Below are 21,015 nucleotides of genomic sequence, written 5' to 3' on the forward strand. Positions count from 1 at the left end.
AGCTGGGTGAACCCCTTTTTCATGAGGAAACATTCTTGGACCCTGTGCTGTGTTGGTCCAAATCCGAGGTGGGATCTTTTTGTTTTTTTGAGACAGAGTCTCGCTTTGTTGCCCAGGCTAGAGTGAGTGCCGTGGCGTCAGCCTAGCTCACAGCAACCTCAAACTCCTGGGCTCAAGGGATCCTCCTGCCTCAGCCTCCCGAGTAACTGGGACTACAGGCATGCGCCACCATGCCCGGCTAATTTTTTCTATATATATTAGTTGACCAATTCATTTCTTTCTATTTATAGTAGAGACAGGGGCTCACTCTTGCTCAGGCTGGTCTTGAACTCCTGACCTCCAGCGATCCTCCCGCCTCGGCCTCCCAGAGTGCTAGGATTACAGGCGTGAACCACCGCACCCAGCTGGGATCTTTTGATCGTCAACTTGAAGGAAGAAGCATGAGTGGGATCGAGCAGAGCCATACCTGGCTACCCTGTTAACTTTAGAAAGCAGAGGAAGGGCCTAGAAAAGACACATGTGTTGGTAGGGACACAGGGAGGAGACAGTGCCCCTCTGCACATCAGAGAAGGCCCAGCAATCATCATATTTGGCTGCGCGATAATCGTAGAGATTCCCACAGCCAGATCCACCACCACAGCCCTGCCAAGAGCGGCAGCAGTTTACTTGCCAGGTCTCAAAGTCTTTCTAGAATTGTGTTTTATTAAAGTCTTTTATTTCACTTTCAGCGAACATTTATTGTTTGCCCGCTATAAGCCAGCACTCCGCTGGACGCTGGGGACAGACAGGGTGAGCCGTGGTCCACGGCCACAGAGGGCCAGGCTAAGTGCTGAAGAGCGTGAAATGCATGAGGCATGAAAGTCTTTTTCCGCCTTTGACTACTGCCTTTTTCAACCTAAGAAAAATGACACTCTTAATGTTGACGTCCATCCAGCCAACATTTCTTTTTGTGAAGTGCCGAGACTGAACTTGCAATGATCAAGTCCACATTCTGTCCTGCCATCTATGTCCACTGTGGCCTGTGGATAACTCAACCCCCAGCCTCCACTTTCTTCTATAAAGTGGGTGTGATCTTAGCACCCCGTCACCTACAAGTTATAAGATAGTGGGCATGGAAGTTTTTTGCAGTCTTTTCATTGGAAATGCTGCTTAGGAACAGGTTAGGAGTATTTTGTGATGGCTTTGATCTTTGTCTTTTCTGCAGACATCGGGTTGAACAATTTTTGTTTTTGAGACAAGGTCTCACTATGTTGTCCAGGCTAGTCTTGAACTCCTGGCCTCAAGCAGTCCTCCTGCCTCAGCCTCCTGAGTAGCTGGGGCTTACAGGCTCACGCCAACACACCCAGCTGGGTTGAACAATTTAAATCCTTTCTGGCTTTATTTTTCTAAGAATGCCACATAGGTAGGACTGTGTAATTCTAGCACTTTCTCTGTGGTTGCTCTCTGGCTGTATAAGATGTTACAGAAAAATGATGGTATAGTTACAGGGTCTGGTTTGTTAAATGATGGATGTTTTTCATTATTAAAGGATAATTCTTTTTCAAATAGCTGACGAGGACAGGGGAAATAAATACTAGGCAACTTATGTCGCCTTTCAACTTTCCCTCATCTTTGCGAGAACCAAATGGGTTGATAATATCCTACGTACAGCCGGAAAACAGTCCCTTCTCCTTCCCACCCGTCTGCTGGGCCTCTCCCATTCCCAGCAGAGTAACTGAGGCTTGATGAGAGCGATTAGACTATGGACAGGAGACCTGCCGTAAGTATCTAGATTCGTTTCCAAGGGCTGCTGGTAGAAGGTACCACCTATGGGGCAGCTTTGACAACGGAAATTCTTCTCTGACAGTTCTGGAGGCTGGAAGTCCAGGATCAGGTGTTGGTGGGCTTGGTTCCCTCTGAGAGCCGTGAGAGAGAATCTGTTCCAGGCCTGTGTCCTGAATTCTGCTGGTCTGTGACACTCCTGGGCATCTCTTGGCTGTAGAAGCATAACCCCGATCTCTGTTTTCATGTTCATGTAGTGTTCTTCCTGTGTGCGTAACTTTGTCCCAATTCCTCCTCTTTGTAAGGACTCTAGCCATACTGGATTAGGGCCTACTCCCAACAGCCTCATTTTAACTTAACTAATTCTATCTGCAATGGCCCCATCTCCAAATATGGTCATAGTCAGAGATATTCGGGGTTAGGGCTTCAACATTTGAATTTGGGGGGGGATACAATTTAACCTGTAACAATATATTAAATTGATTTTTCAGTTGAGATGTTTGGGGTTCCTACTATATGTATTTCTCACTAAGAACAAACCATATGAAAGACTGGACTTTGTTGTGCTTTTTTTTTTTTTTTTTTTTGGTAAATGGTACAATCTTTCTATTTCATGGCAGAATAATCTCTAAGCTGGGTTTGAGAAGTCACAATAACTTTCAGGTGCTTGCAGTTTTTTACTGAATTCAGGTTAAAAAAATGTTATTTAGTGGGTCTCCTTTCTGCCAGCCGCTGAGCTAACTGGTAAGAGCATAGAAATGAAATGCTCGGCATTGCTCTCAAAGAGCTATTAACAGAGAAGGGAACGAACACGGCATGGTAGGTTCTGAGCAATGATCAAAGTATGTACACAGAACAAAAAAACTTGCTCGGGTGCATGGTCGGCTTTGGGGCGTGGTCAAAGAAACTGGGGGGACTTCTTAAGGATTCTAGTAACGCCATCCCCTCAGCAAGATCCTGGAGGAAAACAAGAGATTTTTCTCCCCAGTATTAAGGGTTGGGGACAGCATTTCCGTCAGAGAGAACAATATGCCCAAGGACCAGAATTGGTGGAAGATGAGGCAGGAGAGGGAGTGGCTTATAGCAAACGTAACTAAGAGAAAGAAGTGGAATCAGGTGTTCAAGACCAAGAGGTGGCTTTGGATGAGACGAGGAAAACTTCAGCTGAGATTATAATGAAAATAATTCATATGGATGTGATTATAAATAACACCTATGAGCATAAAAAGTTTAAACTTACAAATTTGTAAGTCTAGAGTTGAAGATTCCAGGCTAACATTCTCAATGTTCATAGGACATTTCCATAATACAATCATCTATTTTAAACGTAAGCCTGAGCGTATGTCATTTTGCTGTTTAAGACCCTTTACCAAGGCTGGGCGTGGTGGCTCACGCCTGTAATCCTAGCACTCTGGGAGGCCGAGGCGGGCGGATTGCTTGAGGTCAGGAGTTCAAAACCAGCCTGAGCAAGAGCAAGACCCCGTCTCTACTATAAATAGAAAGAAATTAATTGGCCAACTAATATATATAGAAAAAATTAGCCGGGCATGGTGGCGCATGCATGTAGTCCCAGCTACTCGGGAGGCTGAGGCAGAAGGATCACTCAAGCCCAGGAGTTTGAGGTTGCTGTGAGCTAGGCTGACGCCACGGCACTCACTCTAGTCTGGGCAACAAAGCGAGACTCTGTCTCAAAAATAAATAAATAAATACATACATACATACATCCCTTTACCAGCTCTAACTTGACATTACCAAACAGTCCAGGACTCCTAACAAGACTTAAAGACCCCCCGCAGCCCTTTCCCTTGGTGTGGCAGCTCTCTCATGTGCTCTGTGCTCCACCGTTATTAGTTTCTGGAATATTCCAGGCTCTCTCCAGCGTCTGGGGCTTTGTCGCTTTGTCTGTGCATGGAACAGGGTCTCCTGTCCCTTCCGATCTCATGGCCCCTCTCCCGTAACCTGATCAACTCCTGCTCATCCCTCATGCTCCCGGGGACCTATCCCGATTGCCCCCCACTGCTCCCCAGCCAGCGACTCCCAGAGCACCCACTTGCTAACTCTCGCACCATTTGTCATTCACTTAATGCTTTGTTTTCCAGTCCGTAGGCAGGAGGCTCAGGGGGGCAGGGACTGTGTCTGCCTTACCGCCCACCCTATGCCCACCGTGAAACACTGTCTCTGGTGTATAACGAGTGTTCGGTGGGTGTTTTGCTACATGAACGAATGCAACACACAACAGGTGGATCGTGTTCCTCACATACGCTTAAAATTAAAAAAATAAAAATAGATGACTTATTACCAGTCACACAAAGGTCAAATTTTAAATGATGGCAGAGCTCGTTTAGTTGGTGTCTCATTGACTCTCGGAAATACTTGAGAGCGTGAGCCAGTGGGCTGAAAATGACTTTGTGGGGACTCCTCTTGGTGCCAGAGACCCGTGGGAGGACCACAGGACCCGTGGGCAGGGCGTGTTCCCAGGGTTCCCGGGGGGCCTCTCTCTCCTCCCCCTCCCGCTCCGCCTCCCGCCCCAGGTGCTATTGAGTATTTACTTCGCTGCCTGTCCGCTCTTCCTTCTGTCACCTCCTTCCTTTCCCTGCGTGTCTCGTGTCTCGCAGGCAGGGGTTCGTTTGGATTCAAGTCCGCAGGCGCGGCTGCTCTCTGTGCTGAGGACCAGCTCCCTCCACTGACACCTCCCAGCTGGCCGCACCTTACGTGGGGAAAGGCGCTTCCTAAAAAGATTTAAAACTCTGCATTCTGTCACCTTCGTTGAACAAAAGTTAATGGCTTCTTCCTTTCAGAAGTGAATTCAGTATTTGTTTGTTTGTTTTTCCTAAAATATAAATCAGGTTTGACTTTCTGGGAGCCCCGAATCATTCCCAGTCCCCAGATCAGCCAGTAGCTGTCTGTGTCAGCGTTCCAAACTTTTCCTTTTTTGTCGCCGTGCCTGTTAGTGTTCCTCAAACCACGGGGCTGCTGTTGGCCTGCAGAGTCGGCAAAGAATAGGGTGCGTGTTGTAAGTTAGACGCGTCCGTGCTGAGAAATAGGAGCAGTGTGTCTCTGCGCTTGGAGATTCAAAAGGCTTGAATATTCATAAGGTCTTATCTAAGCCACTCACTGGCGTTCAGTTCTTCATAGTTAGTGAGCGATAAGTAAGTCCTCAGATGGTATATATCATGGTATATCCAGGCCCAACAAATCCGAACCTTCAAAAGGAATCGGCACGTTGAATTTTCAGTAAGTGTTCGTTCTTCTCAGCTGTCCAGCCCCGAAACAAGGCTTTTCTCTCCCGCGCTGCCGTCCTTCCTAGAGCGAGGCCAAAGCCCAGATGAGATGGCGGTCGCTTTGCCTCCCAACCGTGTTTGATTTAGCTTCATGTTTATACCATTCATCTTCTTTCGCGGCAAACATTTTGCACTGACGAAGACAGCTCTGGGAGCAGAACACCCACGGTCGGGACCAGTGCGTTCGTTCCTCTCATGTTGGGGCTTCAATTACAGTGCTTTTAATATTCATGCAGTCTGAAAAAATAAACATCCTAGGCTGCTTCCTCTGAATGGAAACGTTATGGTTTCAGACCCCAGAGAAAACAACCGGTAAGTCCTACAAGCCCACATTTTCTCCCCGTCAGCTGCGAAGTCCCTCCAGCGTGGCAGAGGCAGTGACCTCCCTGACACGGCGGGGCTTCCTGGGGCAGGTGGCCCCGGGGGGCCTGTTGGGAGGAAGAGGAGGAGTCAGCACACGTGCATATTTAAAGACTCCCTTTGCAAGTAATAGATACGAGAATTTTTCAGTTGACTCAAAATGATATTATTTCAGTCTTGAAGAATGTGGAAGAATCATTGGTTTCATTTACTTCTCTGTTCAAAAGGACAAGGAAGTTTTTCTTTGTCCTTTCTCCTCCCTTTGCACTGACCCTGTATTGATACTGGTCCTCCCTAAAATTAGCTGGGCTGGTCTCTTAAATACAGAGAAGAGCTTGTGTAGACTGTAGGAGCAAGGAACACAGAGCAAGAGCTTCACACAAATCCAAAAGCCAATCTTTTAAAGAAAAATAAAGTGATTATTCTAAGTAATGAAGAGGACACTGGTATTTAAAAGTGGCGTCTCACTAACAGAGCACTGTTCTGGAGTCCCTGTGCTGGGGGGAACCCCAGGGGTACCCTTCTTGTTGACTCTGGGTCACATTCCCAGACTCACCAGCCCTCAGGGGATGGTCCCAGGTCCCTCACTGACGGTTGAGTTGTTTCCCACACCTTCGGTTTCTTATCTCTGTTTCTCAAAACTTCTCACTGTTATCTATCATCTCTTTCTTTCTCGGGAACCATAAGCTCTTCCCTCGATCATGTTCTGCATCTCTGTGGCTGGCTGGAAAGCAGCCAACAGCCCCTTTCATTCCTGCCGCTTCCCTCTAAGGGTGTTGCAGAGAGAGAGATTGGCATCCTGCGCTCCCTAGTAGCTGTCGGTGACCGTGTGGGCTGGGGTGGCCAGTGAACACTGGGAGATGGTTCTGGGGCTCCCAGCCCGAGAGCAGAGCCGGTGGAGCCGCCTTCTCTTCCTTCCTTGAAGGCGGATGTCATGCCTACTGCGATCGAAGCCATTCTGGGGCTGTGAGGCCGCAAGCAAGAGGGAGAAAGCCGACACCCGGGGTGGCAGTGCTACGGGGCCCAAAACCCCGGGTGCTTGTTTAGCACCGAGAAAGCAAATACCTACTTCAGAATTCTACTGGGTCAAACTTCAGCCACTGTTTGTTTGAGCTACCATTAGTTGGGTTTCTGGTTACAAACAGACAAATACAACCTGATACTGCTCTTACCCTCACCGCAGAGCAAAACAGAGATAAAAAAAACTCTGCCTAATCCTGGGGCTTCTTGTACACTTTTAATATCTCTGTCCTCACTCGCTGTTGCCCTGACCTGAATGGGCTTCCCTCGCCGGGTGCCCAGAACGCCTCCGTGGCTCTCCTTTTCCCGCCTTCAGCCACTGCCCCCTGCCCCGTCCTGCTCGTCGAAAGAGCAGCCCCGCGTGCCCCTGCGCTGCCCTCGCCTCCTTTGCCCCCACACCGGCCTCAGTCTGTCTAGTGCCCGAGGCCCACGGTGTCCACCCTCCTCCCCCGGCCTCTCGGCAGCCTTCGAAGGCGCGGTCCTCTCCTGCCGCACTGGCGTTCTCTCGGCCCCGGTTCTCCCCGCCCTCCCTCTCTGCTCTCCCTCGTCGTCCCCTGAAGTGGACGGTCTCTCGAGTCCCCGCCACACTTCTCCGGCTTCTCCCTTGCTCGTCTCAACCGCTCTGCACTCAGCTCCCAACAGCGTTTCCATGCGAATGCTTCTCCCACCTGGTCTCCTTCGGTCCCGTTTTGAGCCCAGCCTCCGTTTCTAGCAGCCGGGTTGCACGTAGACCTTTTCTCCTCGCCGGCCCGGACTCTGCCTCATCCTCTTCCCCCAGACCCTGTGTTCTAACGCCCCCTTCCATCCACTCCCCCCGCACAGTTCCTCACGCCTTCCCTGCCACTTCCGTTCCCAGTGCTCCCCGCCCAGCGACGGCCCTGCCTTTCTCTCCGGGGCCAGCGCCGGACAACCCCATGCTGTTCCCGCGTGGTCTGTCCCGGCACGGAGCCGCGCCCTGGCACCTGCCGCCTCTGAGCGCCCGCACCCGGCGCCTCCGGAGGTCCTGGCCATCCTTCCTCCCGAGCGTCCTCCCGGTCTGTCCGCTGCCCTCCCCTCTGCAGCCCGCACCACCGCCTCCGCCGTGCACTGACCCCGCGCGTGGCTCTGCCGTTTTCCACGCTGCATCTGGAACGTCCTTTCAACAGTGGCGCTCGCACCATGCCCCTTCCCTTTTCCAAACCCTTTCGGGATTTAGAGTTATATCTAGAACCACTGTCCTTTACGGACAGACGCTCCCCGGCCTTGTCTGGCCCTGTCGTCCCGCCGGCTTCCTCGAAAGGCTCTGTCCGGCCCCCGCCCACCTTCCAGCCCTCGCGTGCACCAAGCTCTTGCCCCCCGCCCAGGGCCTTTGCACGTGCCGTCGAGTCTGTGTGCCACACTTCACGCCCTTGCTGAGACGTCCTCGCCAAGGTCTGCACCTTTTGGGGGGCTGCTCGTTCAAAGAAGCCCTCTCTTAATTTTCCACGGTGGCACCAGAATGTTTTCCTTCACTGCCGTTCATGGCACTGTAGTGAATGTTAACTGTGTCATGTCTTCCATTTCCCCCTGCCCGAGAAAGTAAGCCCCTCGAGATGTGGAACTTGTTGTGGTTTTTTTTTCTTCATTGTGTGCCCAGCAACTGGTTCAGTGTCTTGCACCTAACGTGGGCTCAGAAGTCTTTTTCGGGTGAACAACAGGTGAAGGCTTGGTGCTGTCTCACCGTCTATCAGATGGACTCTCAGCCCCTGGGCCCACTGTGCAAGGGGCCTCTAGGGTCCGGCTTCGACTGGCCCTTCAAGCCCCTCTCCCTCCCCTCCGCGGGACCACAGAAGAGACTGGATAAGCAGTGTGAAATAGAGCTGGGAACAGTGGCTCATGCCTGTAATCCCAGCACATTGGGAGGCCAAGAAGGGAGGATCACTTGAGGCCATGAGTTCGAGACCAGCCTCAGGTGGACAATGTGTGAGACCTTGTCTCTTAAAAAAATTGTGAAATGGCATCCAAGAAAGGGAAAAATAAAGCCAGAGACTTGGGACTTGGGGACTTATAACAAACTCGGGAACATCATGTGAGCCCGACATGACTTCACTCCCCTAACGCATTGCATGCCACATAGAAATCTCTAAGACACACGCCAGGGACCGAGCATTCGTGCGTTTTTGGGCAAACTACACGTTATTTTAATCACCATAACTACAAATCATAATGCACTTTAGGTGTTGTTTTTCAATAATTATAACATTTTTATTTACAAAAACAATTAAACAGCTAATTAAAACAATTAAAGTTCCTAGTACTTTTTAAACATATGGTACTGCGTAAAACATTTTCTTCTATGAAGAGGGACCAAACAAAATTTACAATAAATATCTAGATTCGCTCCTTTTTCCATGGGCGGCACAAACTCTGCAGGCTCTCGCAGGAAATTTTTTCTTTCCACTCGCTGGCATACACGTAGGTTCGTGCTGCTTCGTATCACCTGACAACCTTTTGGGTGGATCTTTACGAGGTGCTCTCCCTGCACCCCCCGGGGAAGGGCTGGACAGATTTGTCTCTGGTTGCAGAGAGCAGTCATTATTGTCATCTGTTATCCAGTCTCTCGCCACCGATAGCAGAAACTGTTTATACTTCCTTTTTTGCTTGTGGATTGAGGACGTTGCACACTCTAAATGAATTGAAAAGTCCACAGTTTATAAGGTACAGCGCTACTCTTTTTGTCCAGCATGACCTTCAAACATTTGTAAGCCTGGTGGTGTGTCAATTTCAGACCAACCATTATCAGTAGCTTCGTCAGTGCCGGAATCACTTGAAAGCAGGGCCACCTTGCACTTCCCTATAGGTCTGATAATTTCACTGTCAGTAGAATCAGTAGAATCGTCTCAACAGTCATCCGCATCTTCGATCTCACTAGGAATATCTGATAAATTATCATTAAGTACTTCCAGAAGTTTCGTTGGTTTCCATTCTTTCTCTGAGAGAGGGCATTTCTAAAAGCGCCAGGAACTTGAAGACGAAGACTATTCAAATGACCAAAAATGCTTTGACTGCAATGCTTGTTATGTATGGGTTTGTGCAATTACATAGTTTTTCATAGATTGACCTGCACAGTTTCCACCAATGGGATTGCTTCATTTGATGCGGACAAGACAGGGTGTTGACATCTAAGGTCCGTAACAGATGGCGCGTGGAAAACGAGAAAACTCGTGAGCGGTCCTTAACCAACGGCGCACGAAACAGGAGCAAACTCGTGAGCGGTACGCTAAGTGCCACGGCAGGAAAAACACAGCACGCAGGTGTATTGGCTCCGCCGGCTGAGCGGATGCTGTGCTGAACGTGGATGTCAGATCTCAGAGAGGAGCAGAAGCGGTGAGGTCCTCTCGTGTGGTCCTTGGAAACGGCGTCTCCCTCCAGTGTCTCGCAGCTGGTCGGAGGAGAAACGCCAGGGAGCGTTTTGTTACAGCTCTCTTACAAGCAAGAAACCTTTTCATCACTTGCGTGATCACTTCCTCCTTCCCACAAAGGGAAATAAACAGAAAAATGTCCCTTTGGGTCAACTCTTGAGCATGAGCTGTAGCTTCTCTAGCGAGAGATCAAACCGGAATACTTGCACCTTGTGGTCATTGGCATCCAAGGCTGCAGGTTTTCTTTCCACCTAATTTTAGTATGCTGGCGAGCCTTGGGAGGCTTAATTAAAACTGCAGGGGAGCCAAAGTAAGCGCATAAAGGAACTGTTTGGATGCTTCAGAAACCCAGGCAAACAGAATCTGGATTATTCAATTAGGTATGCTTATGGGATTTGTCTTGGGTATTTACTTTGATTGCTCAAAGCCTGCTGGGGAAGTCAGTTGTGGGGTTTAGACCTGAAAGGAACCATCCTTAATGCCCCCCAAATTTGGCTTTTCATCTTCTTACTTAGGCGTCCCATTACCGGTGCATCATTGTGAGCTACATGTGAACTTTCTACTACAAACTCTGTTTCTTCCGCTTCTCCTTCAGCTGATGCCAGAGTACATGGCAGGGCCAGGCCGGTCCCCATCCCGGTTGTTCTGCCGGGCTTGGCGGGCATGTTCCTGGATTCTCTTCCCGCTTTCCACTGACGGTCTTTGCTATTTGAAGCCACGGGGCTGCCTGGGAGTCAGTGTGGCCTCGGGGTGCAGAGCACAGGGTCTCCCAGCGGGACTCCTTCCGTTTGCATGATCTCTTTATGCCTCATAACATCATCTGCAGAATGGCGATCAGGGTGGTGGAAATTGCACCAACATCCCAGAGTTTACTCCATTAATTCAGTTTTTAAAAATTTATGTTAAAGTGCTCGGCACAATGCCTGGTGCAGGATGCGTGTTCGGTGAGTGGTAACAATGGTCATGGTCACCCCAGGGTGTGGGTAGGTGTGTGGCATTCGGCAGCAGGGAAGACCGGGGGCCATCCACCTGGGCTTCCCCAGAGGCTTGTGGACCCACGTCGAGCCCAGCCCACGGCAGCCTCAGAGGTCATGTGATGGGCTGCACACACACTTGCTGAGGTCCATGGAGGGTCTGGATTATCCAACAGGTGTTTTAAAAAACAAGGACTCTTGCAGTAAGCTTGGCTGCAGCTAGTTCGTCATGACACCCTGCGGCCCTCCCTCTGAAGATGGAATTCAGAGTCAGATATCCAGAGGAAGGTGTTGCCAGGAACGTGGCCACAGCAAGACCTGAAGGCAGCCGCTGCGTCTCCTGGAGCAGAGGGGGTCTGGGCTGGTGGGGAGCATGTTGCAAAAGCCCCTGGTGGAGTGTGCACGTCTAGCTGATCAGCTCAAAACAGACCCCTGTGCAAGGGCCTGGCCTGACCCCTGAGTGTGGGAAAGTCACCCAAGAGGAAAGATTTACCCAGTGTCCACTTGAAAGTGCTCAGTGTCAGTTGCTAAAAGTTTATGAGCTGCTGTTACCTGGAGGGCACTCTGCACTGAGCCTTCGCTTCCTTTCCAGATGTTTGTCCCTCGGTCAAGCAGGCCCTGCAGAAGGTGTGGTGTACATGGACGGACTGCATAAAAAATAGTCTCCCCTTCGTTGCGTCCACTGACCCCATCGCTAAGTGTTTGCCTGTGTCATGGGAGCCCCCGAGGACGCAGGGGTGTGGAGGACGCAGGCCTCCCTTTAGCTATGAGCCCAGTGGAGAGGATGGGTCCACAAGCAAGCGCGGCGCCGGGCACTGCACAAACCACAGGCACCATGGCGGGAGCACACTGCGGGGTCTGCAGACCTGACTCCCAGGGTGGGTTTGTCCCTGGCCAGCTGTGTGACCTCTGGAAGCATTATTTGACCTCTCTGAACTGTCCCCTCCTGTCAAATGGAGGATGCTGCTGCTGTAGGGTCATCTGTGTGTATGAAATGAGAGCAAGCGACTGCCATGCCGCCTGGCAACTGGTGGTCAGGCGACAGCTGGTGGCTGTGGAATTGCTGTCATCCTGGAGGAACGCGGGTGAGGAAGTGCGTCATTCTGCCTAGAGAAGCTGAGGAGGTGACATCTGAACCCACTCTTGAAGGAGGAAGAGGAATTCTCAAAGCCAGACAACGGCGGGGTGGGGCACTGTTAGCTGAGTGCAAAATAAGAAATTAAGATGGGCAAAGGCAAAAAAAAAAAAAAAAAGACGTGGAGAATTTGGAGAGATGTGGACGGCTGAGCGTGGCTGGAGTGCAGGCTGCTGGTGACCAGATCTGGGCCAAGATCTGGGCCCGAATGACAGGCAAGACCGTGAGCGGACTCAGACGACATTCTTCGGAGTTAGGTTTTGCCAGATTTTGCAAGAATGTACTAACAATCCCGGCTACTGTTATTAAGTGTCAGGTACTCTACCAAGCTGTTGATATATGTCGTTGGATGCTAGGATAAGAAACCTCATTTTACAGATGGGTAAACTCGAGCTCGTGGAGATTAAGTTACTCAGTCATTAAACTCACCAGATTTGAGTTACGGTGGGTTACCCAGCTGTCTGCCTGAGGGTCGTGTTGTCTCACTTAATATTTCATGTTAAATTTCGTTGCCTTATTTTTTCTGTTTCATATTCACTTATTGCTGTTCTACCATGTAGTACCTTTGGAGCAAAGCAACACACCAAATGAATGAGCTCTGTCCACTGATAGCAGCTTGACCGAGTTGACCAGGCAGCAGTGGGGCTGTGGCTCTCTCTTCTAGTGTGATTCGCTGATATAAAGATTCATTCTTACTCTGTGTCATGTGGTTCCCCACAAAGAAATCAAGCATTATATTAAAAACTGCACACTATATTTTAATTTTTCATGATAGAGATTATCAGGCTTGAGTCCCAAATAAGGTAATACAGGACATTTAGTGGAGGTTAAATATGTGGACTTCATAAAATTTTGCATGTCACCAAAAAAGAAACAGATTCAAACCAACTTTACATGGTCCCTCCTCAATCAAAAGATTGGACAAGTCCACGTTGAGCATCAGCCCTAGGAATCTGGGGTATGTCATGCCCCCGAGTACCCACAGTCCTGTAAACTGAACTGCTGCTGTCAAACTCACCTCCTCAGAACACTCGCCGCACATTGATTTTGGATGAGTTCTAAACAGGTGCTTCCTGTGTGTCGCTCGTGGTTGAAGCTGGAGCCTCCCCCACGTCCGGTGCGCTCAGCTGGAGCCGCCGCAGGTCCGGCCGATGCTCTGCGTGTGTGAGTCTGCTCGCCCGACAGCCAGTCCTTGCCGGTTCCCAGCTCGGTCAGCCCTGGACATAGAGCAGATGTTGGGGATCACAGGGAAGGATTCAGGAGGCCGTGGGCCCGAGCGTCTGCGGAAGTCATTCATTGCGAAACAAGCCTCAGTGGTCCCGCACCTCAGGACGCACAGCACATGTGTTCCTGGTGTCCTTTAAGGGAAAGAGAAGTAGTGAATCCATCCCAGCCAACTCAAGCTGAAGGGGGAAGGGAAATAATCCCAATCCCACAAATTTTCATCTGAGCTCTAATCTGTGAATTAATTGGCAGGATGATGACATGCAAGCATCAGAGGAGAACCTTCTGGTTGATTCCGTGATGCGCCGTCGGAAGACGGTTTGCAGAGCACCGGAAGGTTGATCACCCCCTTGGGGAAATTCCTTTAAGGCTGGGCTCGCTTTCCCCCAGTACAACACAGAGTCATTGCATCCTGGTCAGTGCCGGTTGTCCTGGAGTTTCTTTGTCTTGCTGCTGCACCGATGTGTGGTCCGCCCCTCAGCCCGAGGTCCAGGGCGCTATAGGCTGTGGCCGGTTTTGCCATGTGCCCCGCGAACTGCCCCAGCCCTGCGCCCTGCCAGCTGGAGCAGGGCTCTGCATGGAGCCAACCAGAGGTGGCCTTCTGCCCTCCTCCATGTTTCTGAGTCACACTAGAAACTTGACTGATGAACCCAAGCTCTGCGATCCTCACAGCAGATGTATCTGTTCCTACGTTTCAGTACGTGCTGTTGTTTTAAAAATCAGGTTATGTAAAGAGCCACAAAGAACAGGATGATATGATGAGAATTTTCTTGACCAGTAATGGTCATCTAAGAAAAATTTAGAAATAAGGCCAAGTATGTAAATAGGGATTCTAGGAGGAATCGAATGCAGAAAACATGTTTTTCAAATTTTTCTCTTCCATTGGTTCCCTGGCCAACTTATTTAAAGCCCATGAAGGATTTCAGCGGGAAGAATGATGAGCACAGATGTGTGCTCGACTATTACTGCCTTAGAGTTGATTTGATTTTTTGATTTTGGGGGTTTTCATTGTTGTCGGTTTTTTTTTTCGAGAATGTAGTATGGTCACGCGGTTTTTAACAAAAGCGATACAATCTGAGAAATGTGTCATTAGGGAATTTTGTTCCTGTGTGAACATCACAGAGTGTGCTCACACAAACCTAGATGCTACAGCCTGCTGCACACCTGGGCTGTATGGTATAGGTGCAGCCTGTTGCTCATAGGCTGCAAACCTGTACAGCGTGTTACTGTACTGAATATTGCAGGTAACCGTGACATAAAGGTAGGTATTTGTACACACAAATATATCTCAGTATCAAAAAGGTACAGTGAAAATGCAGTATAAAAGATAAAAAAGGATATATGCGTCTAGGGCATTTACCATGAATGGAGCTTGCAGGACTGGAAGTTGCTCTAGGTGAGTCAGGGAGTGAGCGCTAGTGACCATGAGGCCCGGGACACTTCTGTACAGCTGTAGCACAGCAGGTCTGTTTATACCAGCAGCACCACAAACGTGTAAGTAACGTGTGATGTTATATGATGGCAACAACGTCACTAGGTGACAAGAATCTTTCAACTCCGTTATCTTGGGGAGCACCATCATATATGTGGCTAGTTGCTGAGCAGAACACTGTTATGCAGCCCATGACCGTATGCATTGACTGTACGTATGTCTTTTTTCCTGGGATAAGTACTGAAATGTTTCCGCTGGGGAGAAAACAAGTCGTTAATTAGGAGAACAAAGTAACTGACAATAGTTTACTAGTGTTTTTAAAGAAAAAGAAATAGAGGAGACATAAAACTGCGTATCATTGGCATGTAATACCATAGTAAGCAAGTGAAAACACGAGGAAAAGCACAGTGTACTCTTGCAAGAAATATTCTACACATCAAGGTCTCAAGTACAATCATAGCATTCATTCATTGAACTATAATACCTTGGACTTTTTTTTTTTTTTTTTTTTTTTTTGAGACAGAGTCTTGCTTTGTTGCCCAGGCTAGAGTGAGTGCCGTGGTGTCAGCCTAGCTCACAGCAACCTCAAACTCCTGGCTCAAGCAATCCTCCTGCCTCAGCCTCCCAAGTAGCTGGGACTACAGGCATTCGCCACCATGCCCGGCTAATTTTTTGTATATATATTAGTTGGCCAATTAATTTCTTTCTATTTATAGTAGAGATGGGGTCTCGCTCTTGCTCAGGCTGGTTTCGAACTCCTGACCTTGAGCAATCCACCCGCCTCGGCCTCCCAGAGAGCTAGGATTACAGGCGTGAGCCACCGCGCCCGGCCCCTTGGACGTTTTTTTTCCTTTTCTTTTTGGTCTACTAGCAATTCAAAGTAACTTCATTGTTCTGTTGTTGTTGTTGTTGAAAAATGAGAGAAAAGGCTAATTATCATATTTTGCTTCAATCATATTTTGAAGATGAAAACATCTTCAATTTTCAAAAATTAATGGAGAAATGGACTGTTCTGTAAAAACAAAAGAAATTCCTCAGTGCCTTTAACAGTATTAAGGGGATGAAGGTCTGGAAGATTTTATGAAAGAGCATCTATCAAATGTTATTTACATATTAACCAATTTTAGATGAGGGAACACCGCTAATGTAGAAGGCTCTCTATAGAAGGATCAGTCAAAAGTGCTCATGTTTGCTCATGGCTAAGAATTTTGAAGCTAGGGAAACTGCACTGAAAAGATAAATGGAAATATATTGGAAAGGGAAATATAGCCAAAGTGTTTCCATTAGGGCATGATGAAAAAAGCTGGATCTGTTTTATGTAAATTTTCAGCAGTGACCTGGTAAAGAGAGTCAGAAGTGCATTAATTAAATTTGCAGAGCCAGAGAAGGTGAAGACCCAGGAGGTTAAACATAAAAATACAGATGGACTGAGAGAGGCGAGAGAGGAAATGGACAGATTTTGCAGCACGATATCCAGCCTGCAAATGCGCAGGCGGCTGCAGCAGGGAATACCGCGCCAGAGACAGATAGCTGGTCTAAAAAAGAAAAAGTTAATAAAACGTCGAGTCTGAAAAATTGTGCAGACCAAAGCCAGGAAATGACGAAGCTATGGATCCCGCAGTAACTGTAAATTAGCCCCCTTGCACATATGCGGCATTTCATGTGACTGTCTGTGGTGCTAACTTTCACGCCTGAGCACGCATGTGTGTGTGTGCTTCGCCTGAGTTACGGCCGTAAAGGGAGCAGAGGTGCTAACGGGACGTGGGACGGATTGCTGGCCCCTTTCACGGGCCGCCCAGGACCCCGAGCCCCAGCTGCTCACGCGCCTTGGAATGGAGCGAGCAGGGAGAGGCTTCGGTTCTGGGTCTCGCTGCTGGGCAGAGGGCCCAGGAGGGGACGCATACCTCTTGACAGTTGCAGAGAAGTCTCGGGCGTTGAGAGGAGGTGGAAGGAAGCCTGTGACACGTCCCAGAGACGACGCAGCGGAGTCACTGTGCCCCCACTCCTGGTTTCTCCTTCCCTTTGCTTGCCTGGTGTGAGCTCCCCGTCTTGCACTAATACGCTCCTTTGCTTTCTGCCCAGGTGCGGTACTGTGTTTCCCCGCTGCAGACTCTCTGCCTGCGTGGGCTCATTGCAGGCGCTAAAACGCAGGGCCTTCCTTTTAAAACTTCCCACCTACTGACACGGTTGTTTCTTGGTCTGGTTTGGGGTTTTTTTGTTGCTGTTGTTTTGTTTCCCAACATTTTTCAGTCAACTTAACATGATATGCATTCCAACACACGACCAGAATGAAGGGGTCCGCAACTTCCTTTTTTTTTTTTTTTTTTTTTGAGACAGAGTCTCACTTTGTTGCCCAGGCTAGAGTGAGTGCCAGGGCGTCAGCCTAGCTCACAGCAACCTCAATCTCCTGGGCTCAAGCAATCCTCCTGCCTCAGCCTCCCGAGTAGCTGGGACTACAGGCGTGCACCACCATGCCCGGCTAATTTTTTTGTATATATATTTTTAGTTGATCAATTAATTTCTTTCTATTTTTAGTAGAGACAAGGTCTCGCTCAGGCTGGTTTTGAACTCCTGACCCCGAGCAATCCACCGGCCTCGGCCTCCCAGAGTGCTAGGATTACAGGTGTGAGCCACCGCGCCCGGCCAAGGGGTCCGCAACTTCTTCCTGAATCGTTCAGGCCGTCTCTCTCCTAGTTCTTGTGTCTGTTTCCTGCATTTTCTACCTTTCCTTGTCACAGCGCTGATTTTCCACCCTCCTTTGCCACACTGGGGGTCTTTCTACCTATGTAGACGCCTCTTCTGTTACCACGTCTTCCTGGTCCTCTGGCCACCTAGACTTCCCGAGGCCCCTTTCCACGGCCACCTCCCACCCCCCAGCAGGGCCCCAGCCCCGACCTGGCCTCTAGACTCTGCGTCTTCTCCAAGATCTCTGCCTCCCCTTCCCTCAGCTCACAGCAATCCCTGTTCCCCCACTGCCTGCCAGCCCTCCCACTGACACTGCCTTCAGCTCCACTGGCAGGACGGGTCAGCAGCCTCCCGGACTTGGAGTGGGTGCCCGATAGACATACTCGTACCAGTTCTCCCAGCCTTCGTCTTCCTTGCGCCAGCCAGGCTCCCAGCCCCGTTCAGTCTCCTCCTGAATCCCCTTGCCCTTGCGGTTCTGCTGTCCACCCTGACCCTGCCCGGCTCGGTGCCCCCAGGCTGCTGGGCTCTCCTGGGGCAGGGCAGAGGGTCTAGGGTCTAGACCCTGAACGCTGTCCCTCCTGCTCGCCCTGCAGTCCCTGCTGCAGCGCATGCTGAATTGAGCCTTGGTGAGTCCGTCTGTGTCCCCCCAGCCTTTAAGCTCAGTGTCCTGCCCCGAGCCTCGCTGTGCAGGTGCCACTCGCCAGGGCCAAGAGCGGAGTGTGCCCAAACTATGACCAGTTTCACGTGCAGAGACAAAGGCCAGGGAATCGAATACTGGGCCTGTTCAAATATTAACACGCTGTTTGCTCCATATCTTTTTGAAAGCAAATAAAACGTATTGGTAAATAAACCATGTTGTTTGTACCCCCCCCCTCCCATGCCCTCCCAGTCTCACTCTCCGTGGAGTAGAAATACTCCCCTTGCTGCAACGCTCACTGTCCTCATGCGTGTCCCCAGCGTGTGCAAACCTGCAGAAGACACGGGCTTTGCAGGGTTCTGCAGCTATATAGATTGCATCATACGTACCCTTCTCCACACTGAGTTTTGTTTTTAAAAAAAAAAACTGTTTTTGAAGTTTATCCATAGTGATATAGTTGTAGTTCATTCATTTTAGTGCTGTTTTGATTTATATAAATATGCCAAAATGTATTTAGTCTCCTATCGATAAACATTTAGGTTTCCTTTTTCCTACCCACTGCGCTTGCCAAAAACGCCACAGCAAACCCTCCTGAGCATATCGGTGTGTGGACTCGGATGAGTTTCCCAAGAGTATATAACCTGGAGTGGAATGCACAGTGGCAATCCCGCCGATGTGTGGCTTTTCTGTAACTTCGTTTACGGTGTCTCTTAGTGCCAAAGTTTTCCATGTTAATGCCATCGAGCTCATCTATCTTCTTTGCTATTTGTATGTTTTCTAAACGCTTAGCGTCCTAAGGATATTCTCTTATATTTCTTCTAAAAAGTTGTAAACACTTTTCACCATGAGGTCTGTGGTCTACCCGGAAGTGAGGCCCGCCTGTGGAAGGAGCTGGGCTCAGATGTTCCCACCTGGCTGAGCAGACCCCGCGCTGGCGAGCCCGCCTTCCCCGTGGGTGGCCGGCGCTGGGTCTCTAGCGCCGTCCAGGGAGATGCTCGTGTCTAGGCTGAGAGTCCCGGGCGTCGCACTGAGGGGAGGGTCCGAGCTGGGCCCTCGTGCTGCTCTGGTGCTAAATTTAGAGGGACATGGGCATTTGCCCCCCGGAGTGTGAGGCTAGGAGAGCATCCGAGGTGGTCCGTGGTCCCTGTGCGGGGGGCTCTGCCTCTCTGGAGAGTCTCAGAAGAGTGACGGCTCCAGGACAGTCATCTCCACGCCCACGGCCTGAAATCCACGGGGACCTGCTGTGCCGCCAGCTGCAACCTTCCTCTCCTCTCCTCGCTCGGGTTACTTCCCTTTTAAGAAGTGACGATTACAGTCACGCATCGCGTAAGGACGTTTCGGTCTGTGACAGGCCACGTGTGCAACAGTGATGCCATGAGATTGTAACACTGTATTTTCATTGTGCCTTTTCTGTGTGTAGATGCACAGAGGTTACACTGCTCACCATTGTGTTACACTTGCCTACAGTAAGTATTCAGCGCAGTCACATGCTGTGCAGCCTGGTAGCCCAGGAGCAGTAGGCTGTGCCCCAACTCGTACACCCTCCCTAGGTGTGGGCTGTCCCGTCCAGGTATGTGTGAGTTTGCTCTACAGTGTCCACACAGCGAAGAAATGGTCTAGTGATATATTTCTCAGAACCGTGTCCCCGTTGTTATGTGACACATGACTGTGTTTTTTAACTTGCCAATGCCCTCCGGGGTGATTTGAAGACTAAGATGTTATTTTTGCTTCATAGCCACCAACCTTAATAGGGCTTATCCGACTAAGGAGTAGTGAGGGCGCATGAAATCCAGGCAAACCACACCAGCCCCTGTAGACTCTGAGACGACTGTGGATGTTGTTTATTGACTGGGGACCACGACACAGCAGCGTCTGGGTTACCGAGTAACGCATGACACCTTGCGCCGTTAGCCCAGCTGCAGTGTGCTGGGGAATAACGAAATTCCCTGGGAACAGTCTAATTATTAAACTTATTGTTTTAAGACCATCATACTTTAAGCAGAGCAGAAAAAGACAAGGGTCGGAAAGGTAGCAAAAGAATTAACTTATATATGGTAAAGTCAGACTGGGATTTCTGAGCTAAAAAGGAAAGCTGGATTATATGAATTTAAAGGCTTGCAATTGATTAGAATAAAAGTTATTGAAAGGTTAGCAAATTATAATACAGAAAACACTAGTAAATTATGAAGTAGACGGCAAAGCCATCGCCTGTTAAGAGTATGCATCTCTGATGCTGTGGGACAGGCGCTGACCCCACAGTTGGAGAAAACTGGATTCAAACCCTGATTCAGCCCCTCCCTGTGTGGCCTTGGACTGGCCACTCAGCCACTGAGCTTCAACTGCCTCATCTGTAAAATGGGAACAACTAGTGTCTTTCTTGCAAGGGTTTTTGTGCAGCTTAGAAATCATATAGGTGGTAGTACCCAGGGAGGAGGGATTGATAGAAGAGGGTGGAAACTGAAACCAAGACCTGCCTCTCCCTCGTGCCTGGGGCCAGTGCCTCGGTGATGAAGTAGGGAGTGCTGGGGCAGAGGGGAGGGGAGTGGGGCTTGGTTTCAGACGCAAAATATGCACGTGTATCATTTGGGATGCCCTCACTGGGAGCTTGGCGTGATTGAGGGGTGTGCTGCCCCATCTTTCCATGCACCCAGTGGTGCACGTGAACAGACATGTGACTAGTCTGAGCTGCGTGCCCAGTTCTGTCCAGTGTGCATGGATGCCCGCAGGTGATGCCCGTAGGTGAGGTCTGGGGCATGCTGCCTTCCTCTCCGCGTCTCCCAGAAGAAACCAAGAAAGTGGCACAGAGTAAGTGCCCCAAAACTGCGCCGGAGGGGAGGCTGGTTGGCTGCGGTTGTCACATTATCTGTTTCATGAAAGAAATAATTCTTGATTTTGAAAGTAGAAAGCATTATTTTAATTTCTTCAGTCGGTCTTTCAGATGGACCTCTTTTACAGTTTTCATTGTGTTGTAAAATCTTTATTAAGTCAAGTCTTTTCACCCCAAGAACATTTTTCTATTTAAAAAAAAAAAACAACAAACCACGAACTTTAGTGTACAGGGCCAGTAAAAAGGATGACAGCAAGAGCAAGTGGACAGAGAGAGAGAGAAAGATGCAAAAGGAGTCG

At 49.5% G+C, this 21,015-nt stretch overlaps 1 protein-coding gene across 1 annotated transcript in view; it reads left to right on the forward strand.

Annotated features, from left to right (window-relative positions):
• The window catches only part of LOC105878807 (phospholipid-transporting ATPase IB), a 504,404-nt gene that overhangs the window by 426,403 nt on the left and 56,986 nt on the right, over positions 1–21,015 (forward strand). The gene's annotated exons all lie outside the window — the stretch shown is intronic.

The sequence above is a fragment of the Microcebus murinus genome, chromosome 13, assembly GCF_040939455.1.
Source record: "Microcebus murinus isolate Inina chromosome 13, M.murinus_Inina_mat1.0, whole genome shotgun sequence".
NCBI classification, from domain to species: Eukaryota; Metazoa; Chordata; class Mammalia; order Primates; family Cheirogaleidae; genus Microcebus; species Microcebus murinus.